Source organism: Zea mays, chromosome 1, assembly GCF_902167145.1.
Source record: "Zea mays cultivar B73 chromosome 1, Zm-B73-REFERENCE-NAM-5.0, whole genome shotgun sequence".
Taxonomy (NCBI): Eukaryota; Viridiplantae; Streptophyta; class Magnoliopsida; order Poales; family Poaceae; genus Zea; species Zea mays.
In genome coordinates, this window is record NC_050096.1 from 276083826 (window position 1) to 276102242 (window position 18417).

Below are 18417 nucleotides of genomic sequence, written 5' to 3' on the forward strand. Positions count from 1 at the left end.
TCATGATTCAACTGAGCTGACAGTTTATGCCATTGTTTGTTGCAACAATTGTAGGTTCTATACTTTGAAGATTTTGTACCTTGTCAGATATCACAGTCCTCTTTTGATGTGTTGATGAGCACAGACCGGCAAAGCTATGGTTTCAAGTTAAAAGGAGGTTTGCTGGGTGATGAAGGAAATGCTTTTCTTGAGTGGGATAGTATGACATTTGCTCGTATTGGTATTGGCATATTGCTATTCACACTTACCATGAATGATATCCAGTTTCCACACTGTGCACTGCATACTCTTTTGGTCATTCACAGGCCTTTTTTCCAATGAAAGCTTCAATTTATATGTAGAAGGTGGATTTTCTGTCGATCCTTGATTTTCTCTAGCCACTGCTATACAAGAACAGCAGGGATCTCAACAAGAAAGATACCTTGTGAGGAAGGCACTCAAGTCTGCTCTATCTCACTTGAAAGCAGACCATGCAGGAGATTTTCTTAGTTGCCATGGCCAGAGAGTATGTGCCTTCTACATATAATTTTTTAGTTTTTTTACTACTACCACTCCCTGTCCCAAATTATAGGCTGCTTTGGTTTTTCTAGTCATATATAGATTTGTTGTGAACTCTGTCACTTTCATTCAAACTGTGAATCCCAGTTCTGTGCATTTTGGGCTGCTCGAGACCTGTATTATAGAGTTGCAGCTTCCTAGGCTCAAACCAATGTTTTCAGATTGGCTGATCGCTCCTGATCGCTAGAGGGGCGATCAGCTGACTAATCACAATTTGTCGGCGACCAGCCCGATTAACCGGGCTCTGATCGGTCAATCGGACATCCTGATCGTCCAGAGCTATAGGAACCGATCAACCTTCATATATATATAAAACTACACGCCCATGGACATGGCTTCAGGTTCAGGCTTTCAACAAAGCAAACAGCCATACGTGATATGCCAATGGACATGGGCAGCAACAGGCCAACAGCCATACTACAACATGAAGCAAATAATCACTCGAAGGTTTCAGGTTTTCAGCATCTAAATAGAACTGAAAAAAATGCCACATCATTCTTTCTCAGTGCAATGCACAAGCATTTCCACATGGATTCAAATAATGTTTTTTACCCCCTCTGCAGTGATCCAAAATGACAGACCAAAATAAAAATTGGAAAAGAAAAAAAGACATAGCTGAGAAAAACAAAGGACAGAGATTCCCTTTCCTGCTCTATTATTAGGAACAGCCAAAAAGTTCCCTGGGTTCATAGTACAATATTAGGAAAGAGGAAAGCAAAGAAACAACACAAAAAATTACAAGGATTCTAGCCATTGGTTCTTGAGAGGGAGATAGCCATTGGTTCTTGAGAGGGTGATAACTACCCTTCGTTCTATGGACAGCCAAGGAAAATTCTTGCTTGAATTTAACTCTATTTTATATCTTAGTCGGATCTATTGCATTGAAAGTCCAGTAATTTTGTACTATCTACACAAAATTTTGAACTGCGAGATATTATTGTACCTTAGTATATTTTATATCACGTTCTACGTTTCCTTCAGTTGATTGAAACCTGATTATTTTAGTTAATTTTCACGTTGTCATGAATCTCATTTAAAAGTTTTACATCTTATACCAGGTTTTTGAAACATTTGTTGAATCTACACTATTGTACAACCAACATTTGTCCTTGACTACCCAGTTGAGATATCACCATTGGCAAAACCACATCGGAGGTAAACACTCCTATTTCATTTTGCATGGCACCCATATATTATGAGATTCAAATGCTGCAAGATTTTCTATTTCTTAATAAACAATCTATAGGTTTAGTGACATAATAATTAGTACTATTTCAGTTCACAATCTGTAAAACTACATCATGTGGTACATTAGTAGACCATTATGAATATTTTTCCCCTTCAAAACTTTCTTTGTTCCACTGATGGCATGTACTTGAAATAAAAACAAAGGCGGACCAAGGTGGTTGTTTAACTTCCAATAGTCTGTCAGTGATGTAGCATCATAGTACAGCTGTCACGTCCCTGAGGATGTAGCTGTGGGAGCTCGCTGGCCACCGGTTTCGTACCCGTGGTGGATGGTGGCAAGGTAGGTAGCAGGGAGATGAGATAACAGAGAAAATAGGTGAAAATGGGATTGGCTGTAATTGCTTGTTTATTGCTGAACCAGACCTTCCTGATTAATCCCAAATACCCCTCCTTTTGCCTAATTAGCCCCTGTTACGAGCGCCTATAAATGTTCCCGACCATAACAATAGCTCAAGGTTACACCTGGAAACTGGGGAGAAAAGGAAGATGTAATTCAGTCTGAGTTTTATAATATGTTATTTAGGTGATCATTAAGATAGATGGAAATCACAACTTGCTTGTCAGATCATTTCAAATTCAAATGTGCATTTTCAAATTCGAATGTGTCTATTCAATAACATCTATTCAATGCTCATCTGCTTTTTTTGTTGTATCAACCAAATGACCACTAAACAATAGGAAGCTAAAAAGGAGCCAAAATAGAGAAATAAAAGGCAAAAATACATCTTCAACTAAAAACCAAAATAATTAAGTGCATTACAAGTTGTTAATTGCCATTCATTCATCAATGTCAGTTACGGCGTAAGGTCCTCCTTATAAACGATATTCTTTGTGTATGTTGCGCCATTTATCGCTGAGTTCCTTTCAACCCCCTTCTTCTTCTTCTTCTCATCGTGGACTGGAATGGCAAGTATCTTCACTTTCGATCGAGCGGTGGTCCTTGATAGAGCAACATAAAGTTGACCATGAGAGAACACTGGTTCCGACAAGTACACACCAACATTAGGAATCGTCTGGCCCTGGGCCTTGTTAACTGTCATGGCAAAACTTAGTCTTATCGGAAACTGCTTCCTTTTAAACTGGAAAGGGAACATCTCATCATCAGAGGGGCATAGGGGTATACGAGGCAAGAAAATTCGCATTCCAGCATGTTGGCCAAGGACAATTTCAGCATCAATACTGTTTTTTTGGAAACCACGAACCACCAACCTCGTGCCATTGCAAAGTCCATTAGCAGGGTCTATATTCCTAAGCAACATGATTGGGCATCCAACTTTGAGCTTCAGAACGTGCGGGGGTAGTCCATTAGGAGTCAGCGCGTTTAGAAACTCTGATGGGTAATAGTTATTAGGATCATCCACCGCGGTGTCAAAACTATGGTACATCATCTGCTCCCCTTGGAAACGATCGATCATCCTCATATTTACCATATCCACCCAGTCATTCTGTGTAGACAATATTGCTCTTGAAGTGATGTAGCTTGTGTTAGACATGTTTTAATTTAGATTGGGGTAAATGTCATCTATCAGTCTATCAAGGTCGCGGTCATTACCAGTATATGGCACACATACCTCATCTGGAAGACAAACATCACCATCGTTGTTCGCTTCCTCAGTTCCACCACCGACGCACAACAAATATTCTGCAAACCATGGGTCGCTCTGTGCCCTCATGTTTTGAAAAAGCTTTATGTGGCACATGGATTCCCAGAGGTAAGAACTCCGTAGAGAGGCAGCAACTATCTGAGCCCTTGACCCCTTGCGTACAACAGGAAGTACTTGTCTGAAATCACCCCCGAACACAATAGTCTTCCCACCAAAGGGCAACCTAGACCGTCCCATTATATCACGCATGCTATTGTCTAGCTCCTCAATTGCTTGTCTCTTAGTCATTGATGCCTCGTCCCAGATAATGAGCTATGCTTTTTGTAGCAACTTTGTTGTCCCGCTTTGTTTCGTGAAGCTACATACAGCACCATCATCAATAGTAAGTGGTATCTTGAAGCGCGAATGGGCAGTCCTCCCCCCAGGCAATATAGAAGCCGCAACACCAGATGTAGCTATTGCAACTGCAATCTTGTCCTGACTGCGTAGTGCTGCAAGCAATGCCTTATACAGATAGGTCTTTCCAGTCCCACCAGGCCCATCCACAAAGAACACTCCACCGTTATTGGTGTCAACGACAGATAGAATCTTATCATAAGCAGACCTCTGCTCCTCGTTTAGGGTTTCTTTCAGAGCAACGTCTTCTGTCGTCGGCACTATACTTTCCTCCTCATAAATCTCTCTATCAGTACCATGTGAATCGTCATATCTATCAATGATAGCAGGGAGAGGGAATGTCTTTATGTCTTTACCCATTGACTGCAAAATGTTTCTAATGTCAATCAAGACCATCTGCTGCACATGGATTTTGCTTTGAGTACTACGGTGATAGTCCTCTGACATTGAGTCAAGGTGTCTCTGCCATAATTCTGCCACATCGTTCGGCTCGCAGTATACCAGTATTGTTGCAAACAACCTTCGTAGTGCTGACGACATTTGGTAAATAGCGGCTTCGTTGAGACACTCATCTATTGTGTCATCTGCTTCAAGCAGTCCCCTCCTTTGTGCTGCCTCACGAAAAGTTGGTAGTGTGTCACCATCTACTGTCCTTAGATCCGCATAGGAGGTAGCACCCGTCACATGGGTTAAGAGAAGTCGAAGATAAAAGCGCTCCCCTCAGCTGGATGAGCAGAGACTATTCTACCAACTTGTCCACCCGTGTTTCGTTTCCTCCTTTGCCACACCTTGCCCTGCTGCAAAGTGTACCACTCAGGAAAATCATGGTAAAGGATGCCCCGAGCCTCCTCGTGTAGCCTATTTGCCTCAAAATATGCCGTAAGCATTGACCTATCGGCACCTGGACGTTGGACAACATGATTTACTTTAGCACGCTCGTGAAATGACACCATATGCATGTTTTCAAGATGGAGCTGCAGTTGCATCACTGGTGGAGAGTTTTGACTTAGATCAAAGCTGAATATCCTCCAAAGGGCTTCTGGAGGGGTCACCCACCTAGCATCTCTATACTGCTTGATCTCATCAACGTCACCATCAGCCTTGTTTGCGTCTGTCACAGCCACAGACGCACGATCGTGGCCTTTGTATATGTATTTGAACAAGTATTTGACAGCCTTGATGCTCCCGCACGCTTCAACATTGATGTGACAGTTGAAGAGCGGGAGGAGGTAAGGGTTGTAAGGGACGACCCATCTGTTGTCCAATTCACAACCTCGAACCGTTTCCTTACACCCATCATCACGACGCCTATAAATAGGATATGAATCCTTTCCTTGAGACGTTGCATTGCTAAAAGCTCTAGGATAATGGTTTTTGCATGAAGCACGACCCTTAGCGCATGGGCATTTAGGATTTAGCAACCCGCACGGTCCATGCATCATATGCTTGATAATCATCTTGTATAGTTCAAGGTACTTCTTCTTGTCAGGGATCTCAGCGGAGATAAGGTGATCATACTGATCAGGACAAGTTAGCTTGTACTTTCTCTGCATGATGAGTAGGAAATGGACATGAGGCAAACCTCGCTTCTAGAACTCCACGACATAGACATAAGCTCGGATTTTTCCAAGAATATGATGCTTAGTCAATCTCTTCTTCAGTTCCTCTAGTTTTGCACGGAATATGCGAACAACAAGGTCCAGACAATCCTGTGGTGACTGCATAGGGAGAAGCTCTCTGGTTATTTCATTCCAATTGGGGTTGCACGTCATAGTGAGGAATATGTCTGGCTTCCCAAACTTCCGCACAAGGGCCATAGCATCCATATACCGATGTCTCATGTCACGAGGACCACCGATAAATGATGTAGACAGCACAGTTCGCTTTCCAATTTTGTCTGCTCTGTTCTCGCCTTCATGCAAGCTATCTACCAAACCCTTGTATAGATCCGCCCTTAATCTGTCTTGGTTTTTACGTATGAAATCCAAACGAGAGCTCTCAATCTTGATGCAGGTGTCAACCGCGAACTGTTGGAAAAGCCGCTTCCCATGAAGTATTGGATTGAATATACTTGGACGAATTTGGAATCTGTAGCAGTAATAGTCACGTACAGACACACATAGATGGCTAGGTCGTTCTGCAACCGCAAGGTTTATTAATTAGTGTTGCTAAAAACATATTTAACAAAGGATTATATAAGAATCACAAAGAAAGAACTAACATGTATCATCATTGTTTGCATCACTTCTCCTATGTTGATCGCGGTACGCGTCTACTTCGTCCATGGAAACATTGGACTTAGGAATATTGGCATGCCATCCAAGTTCACCTTTAGGGAAGAACAATGGATATGATAGTGCATCATAGCATCCATGATATGAACGGATGCCGTGGCTTGACCTATCCTTCCCATGTAGCATAACACTATTACTGAATTGACCTCAACGTTCACTCCCCTCAATCCAAATTGCAGCTACCTCCAAAGTAATGGGTGAATTATATAACTTCTGGTTCAGCGTTTGGTCAAGGTTCAAGGCGATGTGGTAGTCTTCAATGTTATCAACGTGCCCCATACTCCTAAGGTGCTCAGAGTATGGATTTCCCTTAAGTATTTCAACCAATTGTTTAATAACTGCCTTGTCTTTCTCAAATTGTTGTTGATGACATTTACGATATCTATGCTCGAGGCTGGGATCATCATCGTAGAAGTAGAGTTCAAGGTGTTTATGTTCCGCCCCAACTTCCCTACCGAACGACCTTACGTTGTGGTACATCATGGCATGTGCACGAAACATGTAGATACCACAATCCATGTTTGTAGTCATACTGTCAAGGCAACAGTACAGAGAAGTGAACGAGAAATGGTCGTTAAAAAATCGAATGTTATCACGAAAGTGCCTCGCATCAGCATCTGCAGACTCCCACAGCCTCCTAAGCTGGAGCGGTGTCTCGAATGCGGCTAAATTAATCTGTCCATTACGACAACAAAATCCAGGTGGTTCATACTGAAACTTCTTCGCTTTGCAGTAATCGCAGTCAGCAACAGTGCTCAGCAAATGTGTTTCTTCAGGTATGTTACTATACACCTTGTCGTACAAGTCAGGTACGTCAGGGTTGACAGTAAAGGCATCTTGGGTTTCATCAATCTCAATATCCTCACCAGATTCACCATCTAAATTTGTTTTGAAAGAACAAGGGATAAGACATACAACTTTAGAAACTTTTAAATCATATATCCTATATTAAAAACATTACGTAAGTACCTTGCCCAGCGAATAGGTATCCTTCTTCGTCATCATCATCTTCTTTAAAAAGTACAGTCTCATCAGCATCCTCTGTAAAGAGCACACCTTAATCATATTAACCACTAAGAATAATTAGGGAACTAATGATGGAATGAGCTTGTAATTACCATTGGTGGTAATAGTCGAAGATGTCAAGTGCTGCTTCCCAACGTCTACTCCTTCGGTCATTTTGTCACTATTTGTGGCAGGGACTCTACACGGATGTCTTTGTCGTCTAGGAGACTTTGTCAGTTTCTTTGTCTCAACATCCTCAGTCACCGATGGAGTAGGAACAAATGGTGTTGGGATCAATTCAGGAATAGCCATGAGCTCGGAGCTAAATAGAGACCCAGTAGGTGCTTGAGCATCTATTGAACTCCACACAAGCTCCGGGGTAAAAGTAGGGTTCTCAATGGCGATTGAGTCCTGACTTAGCATAACTTGTTGTCTTATTCTATAGTTTTCCCTTGCTCTCTTTTGACATGGTTTCATATTACGCAACGTCCTTTGTTCCTTAGTTTGAGTTGCACATCGAGGTCTTTCTCGGATTCTCTTACGTTCCTTTGGATCTAACACTTTTGAATACTCATGGTGTACAACATTTTCTTTGTTGCGTGATGCACGACGTTTCTTCAATTCATTTTTTGTTTCATCACTCATCGCCGCGTATCGTGCTCTTTCCCTTTCCCGTTTACATTGCCTTGCATCCGCACATCCTACTAAACCATTATAGGTTTTATTTTTTAAAACCTTATTGAAATGTCAAATAAGGCATCTTATATTATTAGTAGATATACCTTCAACAGTGATGTTGGACAGTTCTTTTAATGGAGAACGAACATCATTAGTTTGGAGCGGAACCATCTACGTATTTCAGGCAGCCACAAAACCTATATGAGAGGATGAATCACCTTATCATACTTCACCAAAGGATAAGATACACTCAATTTCTAATCTAATCAGATAACATTGATTCTTAGAGATAGGGAAAGTCCTAACGAGCAAATTGGTACGTTCAGTTAAATGGTAGACAATCAATGAGAATCAAAGTCAACATATAAGACTAACTCCAACACGGACCTCTAAAGGGTCCTATACCCTAAATTTAGAGGATGAGGTCATCCTCTACTCCCTCCAGCAGCGTCCTTTAAACGGTCTACTAAATTTACAGGACAAATTAAAAATGTCTCTAATATAGGTATTTGTGTATAAAAGACATGATTTAGAGAATGTTGTTGAAGAGGAAAGAAATATAGAGAATGTAATCTTTTAGGATGTCTCCAACAAGGGAATGCTTAGGATGGTGGTACATGTTGTGTAGTTGCGTTATAATTACTTCTTTCATTGTAAGGAATATGGATGTTTTACATCAACCCGAAATGTACTCCACATGCCATGGATATTTGTTTATGCACTGCTAAGGAAATCCTCCTCCATGAGGATTTTTTGTTCCTCTAGAAGGAACTTAAGTTTTCAGGAGTGCACTTATTCATGTATCAAGACTAAATTCTGTTTATGTTACAAGTTTTCAGTTGTCCTTTTTTCACATGCCAGCATGTTAAATCTGCTGATTTTGATTCATTAAGGTATTAGGATGGATGGAGTCACACAAGCTGTTGAAAATCTTAAGAAAGAATGGGGCCAAGCAGTTTCACAGCTTGACGAGAACATTACTGCAATTGAATCATGTGGAAAAATAGGGAAAGGGACAGAGGAAGCAAATTCTCTTCCAAGGTTGAATGGTTCTGCACAGGATGCTCTGCAGTTGCTGAAGTCACTGCAGTTCTAGCTTGATCTTCTAGCACAGCAGCTTCCCACTTTTGATGAGGTGCAGTCTGGTCAAGCAACCTTGAAGTCATGGGATGAACAATACAAGAAGTAAGATATTCTTGGAGACTTGGAGTTTGTTTACTTTTGTTATCCTTTTTAGCCTACTTTTTTATATAAACCTTGAACATTTTTGAAGGCTTCGTATTAGCCTGAGGAATGCTAACTTATAAGCAAAAGACAACATTAGACAAGCTGCTGAAGAGGAGGTACGTGATTATGCCTGGACTTTGATGATATTAATCCAAGTGATGAGTTGTCTGAGTGGTACATGCTTCTAGGGCTTATTTGGATGGCTCCTGGATGGAGCTGCCTGGCCCAGGAATCCATCCCAGGCGTCCGATTTTGGTCGCATGGGGCTAGGATGATTGCCTGGCCGGCGAGCTGCCTGGCAAGGTAGCAACCAAACAGGCCCCTAGAGTGTCACCAATCACCAATGCAATGTGAAAGATTAAGAATTCATGTTAAATTTTAAGGACATATTCTTTATATGCAGTATGTCTTCTCAGAGGTTTTTTATGTACTCATTTAAGTTCAAAAGCACCATTGAAACTAATGATGCTTTAGTTTTTTGCAATTTCCCTGGCAAAATTAGCAAGAAAATGACCTGTAGGCACCCTACCACGTTTTTAGAGCATCGCAGGTGCCATTATGACTTGGCTATCGGTTTCTAATTGACTTTTCTCTAGAGGACACTTCTTCTAGGCGGTGGTGAAGAGTCTACCATCCGTAGGCGTAATCTCCAGTAAGTTGATTTCAATGAGGTCTCTTTCCCTTAAGACAATATATATGGGATATTTAAGGAGCTTTTATAATTTAATCAGTTACATGTGTATCCCATCCATCTGGTTTGATCAAATTCAGGTTACCTGAAATTTAAAAAGCAGATAATGTGGGCTGTCATTTGTGAATTCTAGAACATAAAAAACTGATCAAGCCTCCTATTACATGATATTGTGTTAAACATAAAAAACTGATGCTCTTTCTTTCACAACAGGCTAGCCAAGTTTATGGAGTTCCTCTTTCTAGATCCCTACTGATCAAGCCTGGAGTTTACCCAGAGCAAAGACCATGTAATGAGGACACCCGCAGAAAATGGATTGAGGTCGAGCAGACTAACCTGTCATTTGTTGTTATAATAATATAATATTTTGTTCAATAGAACCTCGGTAAATATTTCATGTTTGTTATCTAAGTTTGCAAATTTTTAAGCTTGCTTTCGCCTGATAGTTAGATGTTTGGCTTCCTTTTGAGTATTTGATTGATAGTGTACTGCTAGAATAACAGCTAAGGACATATGACCATTCTTACTGTGAGGTTGCTTTTGGCATTTAAAATCTTGAACAACATTGTTACTTGGGACAGCGAGCATTAGCCTTTTTCACATGTTTCATCTGTGGAATTCAAAGTTATTCAGCTTGGAATATTCGATTTATGGTGCTGAATGATGTTTTTTACTTTGTTATGCTGGTGCTGCAGCAATGAGCTCAGCTTGCTTACATTCATTAGTTTTCTTTCTTTACATCCATTATTGCCTTGCAGGCCCTTGCTCAGCCAAACAAGCGACTGTGTTCATTGTCTGATCACGTTCCTCATGGTTACCGTAGGAAATCACTTTTTGAAGGTCTAATTCGATATAATGTTCCGTTGCTAAGAGCAACATGGTTTATTAAAGTCACATACCTAAACCAGGTTTGGAATCTCCTGTAACCTTCTCTTATTTACTATCAAATGCCACATTGCACCATTGTGATGATGTGTATTCAATTTTATATAGCTACAGACCCGACAGACACCTAACAGTATTTCAGTAGCGGGTTCTGATAACCAACGCTCTCAGTGGACAAAGGATGTTGTTGAATATTTACAACATATGTTGGACGAATTTTGTTCTAAAGAGGGTGCATTCGTGCATCCATCTTTTAGAGAGCAGTCATCACCAGGACCTACTGCTGGAACCAATCAGATAAAAATGAAAACTGAAGCATCTCCAGCTGCTAGAGACATTGAAGAACACTTGGTGCACTTCAAATGGTGGTATATGTTCTTCTCATCCAATGGCATCTCACAGAAGAATTGCTTGTTCCCTCAGTACTTATCGAATGGCTATCTAACCAACTCCAGGTACTTCTGTCGAGAATTCAATTGACGTGAAAGTTTATGTTTCAGTTCCTATTCATCTATTCAAATTATTGATCTATTTATCTCCTTTGTTCAGGAGAGAGAGATTCAGTTGACGTTTTAGAACTTCTCTTGCCTATTATGCTTGGTCTGGTTGACACCATTAGTCTCTCACAAACATATGTGCGCATGTTTGTGCGCATATTTTTTACTATAGGATGTTCTTCTCTTATGGCTGAAAAATATAGCGCATTCATGCACTTCATGGTGTATGAAGTTTGAACCAGAATATTTTCTTATTTGCCTTCATTTGTAATGCCAAAGGAGGCACATCAGACAGCCAATGAATGAACAGGTCTGGCAGCCTTCTTTGCTTCCTCTATGAGCTCGAGACCTTAGTCCAGATGATTCCTTGGTGAACAGTGCAGTCCATTTGTTAAATTCAAAAGATCAAAAGGCACACGATCTTGTGGAATGCTTCAGTAGGGTCATGACTCATGAGTTGGCTTATGGAAACAGAAAATAACAGAAATGGAGCAAACTGGTCGAGTAGAAGTGTGTAATGAAGCAAGGATGTATATAAGTAACAAAGTGGGAACACAAAGAGAGAAGGCTTACCCTTACCATCCATGGTGGCTGATTAAGCTCGCACCCCCACTGAACAAGCAACCTATATGAATGTTTACCCGATTTTTGTGCCCTTCTATGCATTGAATAATTGAATTTAATGTCATCCTTTAACCGAACCAACTTTTTGTACAGGTGAAACTGGAAGAACGTATGAAGCTAGACTTTAACAGATTATGAAGCTAGACACATGAGGATATTATGAACTTTAACATATTACAAATAAAAGATAACAACATATCAGGCCCATACCTAACTCTTTTGCCAACTTAACAAGAATTAAACATCTGTAAGTGTCGAGTATCTTTCACAAAGTGTCGAGTATTTTCTGCCCATCTTGATGCTTCTGATTTCAATAGTTTTGTGATTACCAGTCCTCAACTATGTTTCACAAAGTAGTCATATTAGCTTAGGCTGCTCTGTAGCTAACCAGCGAGATTAGTTGCCAGTGAACTGAAACAACTACATAAACTCATTTGGGCTCCCCCATTAGGTTGAGTAATATTCTTGTACTGTTTTAATATAGTGTCATTTTTTAGCTGCATAGTACTGACACCAAGTTCTATCCTCATGTGTAAATACCACAGTATATGGTTTTCATTATCCCTTGAACATGAAGCATATAGGTAACTTAGTCCTGTATAGGTTTTCAGCGTAACATGATCAACGTACCATCACACACAAGGAACTTATTTTTACTTATGAAGTCTCTAAATTCATAAATTGGTGGAATGTTATGTGTCTATTGACGATGGGTTTACAAATATCCTCGAAAGATACTGGAAAATAAATAGAAATGTGATGTGCTCTCTGAATTCCCTTGGCACATCCAAGTTATTATGCTTATCCAAATAGCAACTCTTCAGAGCTCTTGTTGTCACCAGGTATTCAAGTAGTTCTTTTGTTAGCAGTGTCAGTTTCCTGTACGCATTTTTCAGGTTAAAAACCTGTATGGTCACTATCAACTCTACCTTTCTAGGTGTATTGTTCCTACTGTTGTTTATGGATCTCTTAATTCTGAGATGTTATTATCTCTATTTATTTGGCGATGTAACATTAATATTATGCATTTTTTCACGGTTAATTGTACTAATGTTGTCTCATGATATGTTCATATGAGGTCAATTGTGTGTTAATAACCATGCTACAGCCTACAGCTCTTGTAATGGGTGATTTTTCATATTTTTAACTGGTTTGTGTATTGTTTACTGTCGTTTAAGTGTTATCTTGCTTCTGCCTCCCCCTCGAAGAGGTGCTGGCGAGTTTCGTAAAAAAAGGGAAGAGGTGATATTTGCTGGTTTATTTTTTGAAAGGTTCCATTTTTTTCAAGAGTGTCGTATGATCTGAGTGCCTTCAGTTAAAGAAGGAAACACCCGTCTCAAGTGTTGCTTTGTTGCAAGGTTCAATTTTTTGTTCCAAAACTGCTGCATCGTCTGGAGTGTTTTGAGATGAAGAATGAAGTGATCCTCTTCGGTGAGCAATTTTTTTGTTCTTTCAATTTGCAAAAATGCTATCATCATTATGTCGTTCCTACCGCATTTTCCACATATCTTTCGTAAGCGGATATTGTTTTCAATAGTTTTGTGATTACCAGGCCATGGATTACAGTGGACTAAATGCAAATGACATAGGCTTGTATAGATCAAGAACCATGCTAACAGTGATGAAGAAATATGAATGAAGACTAATGATGGTGAACTTATTTATTAGCTCATAGAAAGGTCACATAGTTTTATACAAAGTGATCACCATTGAGACCGAACACACGACTAATACAAAATAGAGAACAAATCATTACTACTAAGTTTCATCTAAATCATAACTAACAAATTATCTACTATAACAAGCTAGAACACGTCTCAATCAGATATCACAGTTGTGAGATGTGCCCGTCTGTTCTCAAGAAATTTGTCGACGATACGACACCTTGGATTTTGAATCAACGAACGTCGAATAGCTGCAATTTAGAACATAATTTGTAAGAAGATGATTATTTTAAATTATTATCATTTTAATTTTAGCTATAGTTTATAACTATATTATAAGAACCACTCACTCTTCAAGTGGTATGTAGTGTGATGATCTGGGTTGAAATGAACGGTGCTATAATCCGAGGTTTCCAAGCATCCTATTGTTAGGATAATAAATAAGCATAAGAATTGAGTTCAAGTTGAAAGATTTTAGGTACAAGAGAAATTACTGTGTTTATTGTTACGACGCAGCATAGTTCCAATAATTATGTTATTGTCAACTCTAGCTAACGACCATCGTAGAGCATTTCTTTGCAAGAGGTCAGTCCATACCCCCACGACGATTAGATCCCACCTATAAAAACATTAATGTTGTCTGAATAAGACCTAACAATTACTTAATACTTTCAAAAAATAATGTAGCTATAAATTAGTGTCACCTGGAATCCATTAGTACAGCCTCTCTATACGGCCTTCCACCAATATGCTTTAATGGCTCTAAATGAAGAACTATGCCAATAATGTCTGAGCAATTCACATGTGATTAGTTATCTTTGAATAACTTATACATCAGCCATTAGTACTATATATATATAAACCATATGGAAGGAATGATCATTACCTACGAACGACTTATGTGGTTGTTGATACACCTTATGGAATGGCATAAGATACTTTGGAAATGGAGGAAATTGGATTGGCTTAATGAATGGCTCCACAATAGTATGTGTTATCAGTCCGATCTCTAGCCCATGTCCAATATTCCGAAATTGAATCCCCTCCCTATTTAGACAGAATCCCACTCTATACAATGTATATGTGCATCCTTGTGTGAGTAAGGCATCGAAACATGGAACATTATTGCGGCTTGAAATTGCTTCCATTTTGGATCCCTAGATATATGGGAATACAGGTCGTATGAGTCAAAGAATTTTATTATAACAACATGACTATATTGACTCTATTTTAAAGCTTGAAGTAACTCACTGTGATATCCTGTAGGATGAAGTGTTGACTATCATGACGCCTAGGGAACTTAACAACTACCCTCGCAAAGATACTCTTTACGTGTGGTAAGTTATTGAAATCTTGAATATCATCAAATAACACGAAACTATATAAAACACAAACTGTAGCTTAAGTTCTTCATTCATATATAAATGTGACAAGTGAACTATATACTTACGGAGGAAAGGGACGAATGTCTGGAACTGTCCTATTTTGGTTTATTCTACCTGATCCCGCCATTGATCTTGTAGGACCAATCATGGCATTATTGCAAAGAAAACATCATTAAAAGGATTAAATGACAAAGTCCCTCTATCAAACAAATAGATTTCTTTTACATCATAATGAAATTACAAGAAACTATTTTGTAGAAAGTGTAGACTCTATCTACGTCTTTGTTCTTTAAGAAACCTAGCATCAAATTGAAGATTTTTCATATAACAATATTTAAAGTTAAATCATAAAATGTAACATAATATGTCCAATTGTATTTAACTTTGTTTATGTTTCTTGCCACACAGTACAGGTAATGATTCCTTTTTTCGTATTAACGATCAGTTTGCTGATTTGCCATATTAATGTGTTTTGCGGGAAGTCAAGGAGTTGTATTCAAGATCATGGTGGATGTGACAAGCAAATGAAGCAATGATTCAAATATTACAATTCTGGATGGTAACTTAGAATCAATGATTCAAATGGAGCGTAGGAAAAAGATATCGAACTAACAAGTAATAATCTCACTTAAGGGTGTTTCGCTTTGTATTGAACTGTAGACATATAAAGAAGAATTAAGAGAAGCAAAGAAGAATGAAGTTGCGAAGGTGCAAGTGCACCGTACAGAAAGCATACTACCAGCTAATCCTTTCAACTATCATTTTAGCATCAACCTCTATATATCGGAAGCATGCGTGTATATAAACTTCATACCCCAATAAATACCCCTAATACACACAAGTTTGTCATGTCCATATATATTAGTTGGAATTTTAATTTAAATTTGTTCTCAATACAATTCATTTGCTTTTACAATTTGGTAATAGACATGACATAACAAAACATGTTCAAACTGTAATAGTAGAACAGGTCATTCAAATATTCAATATAAAAGAAATAGTATTAAGAACACAAAATGAAAGCATGAAAGCACTAACCAAAGTTTTGTTGGACAATACAGAGCTGCAAAGATGGGTACAGAAATTGAGGCGAACACAATTCCGAATTTCCCTGGGTAGTCACGATGACCTATGATTATTATAGAAAACATAAGTATTCACATTCTAAGAAAAGAAACTGGTATTCTCTATCAGAATTTTCATAGCAACGCCAAACTAAGATGACAGAACTGCTATACAATGTTAAATGTTGATGAGAAAACACAATGGTAAGTAGGTAACAACTATAGGAACATATTCAAAGATCCTTCTCAATTCGGATGCAGCGACACAACACACTACATGTTTTGAGAAACTAATCATTGCTATTTGCTAGCTCGGTAATGAACAAAATATTTGAAATAAACACAAACTGACCAGGTGAGCAGAAAGGCAAGTCGAAGAGAACATCATATTAAGGTTACTGAATCAATGACAATCCCACTCGCTCCCATAATAATCTTAGATTAGGTTACATAATAAGATGTTTCATAGTTTTTCTCATCAACATTTAACATTCATCAAAGCTGATAATACTTGTTATTTTGCTAATGGACAAAGAAAACTACAGAAGCATTTTGTTTGTCCACCTAAATTTAGTAAACAGTACAAGGAAGATTGTGTGCCAAGCAAAGAACTACATATCCATAAATGGACCACCACATAGATGTCTGGGATCAGCAATAAAGTATATTACTCTATAATTTTCCAAAGTTCAAAGCTAGACATAATTCATGGAAAGACAGTATACTGGAAGCAACACGAGGTTGTAAAAGACAAATGCTCCATACTTGTGGGCACAAGAAGAAAAAGGCAACACTGATGCTTGAGAGTCTGCACTGCTTTGGATTAACTCTGAGAAAAACAAAATGGTAAGTAGAGAAGCAAAGATTAACTCTAAGAAAACACAATGGTAAGTAGGTGACAACTATATGAACATATTCAAAGATCCTTCTCAATTCTGATGCAGCAACACAACACACTACATGTTTTGAGAAACTAATCATTGCTATTTGCTAGCTCAGTAATAAACAAATATTTGAAATAAACAGAAACTGACCAGGTGAGCAAAAAGGCAAGTCGAAGAGAACGTCCTATTAAGGTTATTGAATCAATGACAATCCCACTCGCTCCCATAATAATGTTAGATTGTATTGATTTTTAATACCATGACATCTTCCTAGAAATTTGTTGGACAACAACAGTTCGTTCTAAACCTACCTTAATTTAGTATTTTCAACGGTTCGTTCTAAATCGGCCTTAATTTTGTATAGATTTTCATTAGCTACTTACAGGAAACAATAATATTTCTACAAGAGGATGAGGCAAACGTACCACTTCCTGGGGACATAGAGGTCCACAGTCTTACCCTCCTCGTACTGCATGGTGACAGTTGGGGGAACTACTGCAAGAGCAACTGAAATACAATAGGACCAACTATCAGGCACATAAAAAGAGAACAACACTATGCACTTTGAGGGCTCATTCAGTACTGTAACAATTCAAAATTGATGGACAAGCAAGGCTATTCTATATTTATAATTATAGCTATGCAAACAACTGAAGTCCAATTTAGGCTCCAATGAAAAGGCATAACTAAAACTGAACTATACAAGCAAGGCTATTCTCATGGACGCGGTTGTTTCTGCATTGGTTAAGGCCATGACGCTTCCCTTGCCACCTCGGTTTCGAGGGATGCATCAAGATCACTAATGCAAACCTGTTCGCCATCTGTGAGAGCTGCAGCAAGCTCATCGAGCTCGGCCTTTCGAACTGCATGGTTAGTGACTACAACGTCGCGGTCTTGGAAGCGACGAAGCAGCTCAGGCTGCGTGTCCTCTTGCTGTGTGGCTGTATGAAGGTCGCCCAGAAGAGCGTAGCTTTCTTTGGCAGCTTGTCTTCGTCCTTGGAGGGGCTGAATCTCCAATTCAACTTCATAGACAATCTACTTATACACTTTAACAAGTTTATCTATTGGTTCATACTTTCATATGATATGATAACTCTCATCGACGTTCTCACGAAATGTCAGGTTCTACCACAAAGCATATAATGAAGTATTCTCAGGTGTGTAAGTACTGACCAGGATCCTAAATTGTCGACTAATACTCCTGAGTATATGCGTTTTGGGTGGCATCTCTTCTTAATGCTTCGTTTGAGGACCTGGTGTCCTGCATCCATGGATTCCTTATTGTGTTGGTCAGTTTTTTTATTTCCTCTTTCTGTTGATTCATGATGGATTTTTTAACTATGACTCCTTTAGTGTTGTGAGTTGCTACTTGTATTTTTAATTGGCCACAAAACTGCTTACCGCAATGAGGCCATACTTTTGATTAAGGTGCCAGCTAAATTTAGGAGCTTCAGGATTGATGGCACTTATCACTTAAGTAATTGTTCTTTCTGAATCTATTTTTAAATTGTTCATTCATCATATCATCTGTAGTTATGTTTTTTGTTTGCTTGAATTCAGTCAAACAAACTGAGAAAGACATGGATCTGATTGTTTCGTTATGTCATATTTATCACGCCTCTGAAGAACGTTTGAAAGAAATGATGGACAAGTCTCACAAGGCAATAGAAGACGTTTCAGCATGAAAGCACTAAGTGCTTCAGAGTGCAAAAC

At 39.0% G+C, this 18417-nt stretch overlaps 4 long non-coding RNA genes across 4 annotated transcripts; 2 read left to right on the plus strand and 2 right to left on the minus strand.

The window, feature by feature from the left end:
- The first annotated feature begins 1563 nt into the window (after positions 1-1563).
- Positions 1564-2352, plus strand: LOC118476167 (uncharacterized). The gene is made up of 2 exons (XR_004855579.1): positions 1564-1713; positions 1999-2352. It is a non-coding gene; the product is annotated as an uncharacterized lncRNA (long non-coding RNA).
- A 6328-nt stretch (positions 2353-8680) lies between these two features.
- On the plus strand, positions 8681-9087 carry LOC103643922 (uncharacterized). Its single transcript, XR_002266548.1, has 2 exons — positions 8681-8968; positions 9057-9087. It is a non-coding gene; the product is annotated as an uncharacterized lncRNA (long non-coding RNA).
- A 4685-nt stretch (positions 9088-13772) lies between these two features.
- Positions 13773-14115, minus strand: LOC103643921 (uncharacterized). Its single transcript, XR_561381.1, has 3 exons — positions 14076-14115; positions 13866-13990; positions 13773-13793 (listed from the first exon to the last, which is right to left on the minus strand). It is a non-coding gene; the product is annotated as an uncharacterized lncRNA (long non-coding RNA).
- A 706-nt stretch (positions 14116-14821) lies between these two features.
- Positions 14822-16639, minus strand: LOC103643920 (uncharacterized). The gene is made up of 3 exons (XR_561380.2): positions 16586-16639; positions 15795-15867; positions 14822-14887 (listed from the first exon to the last, which is right to left on the minus strand). It is a non-coding gene; the product is annotated as an uncharacterized lncRNA (long non-coding RNA).
- Positions 16640-18417: the final 1778 nt, after the last annotated feature.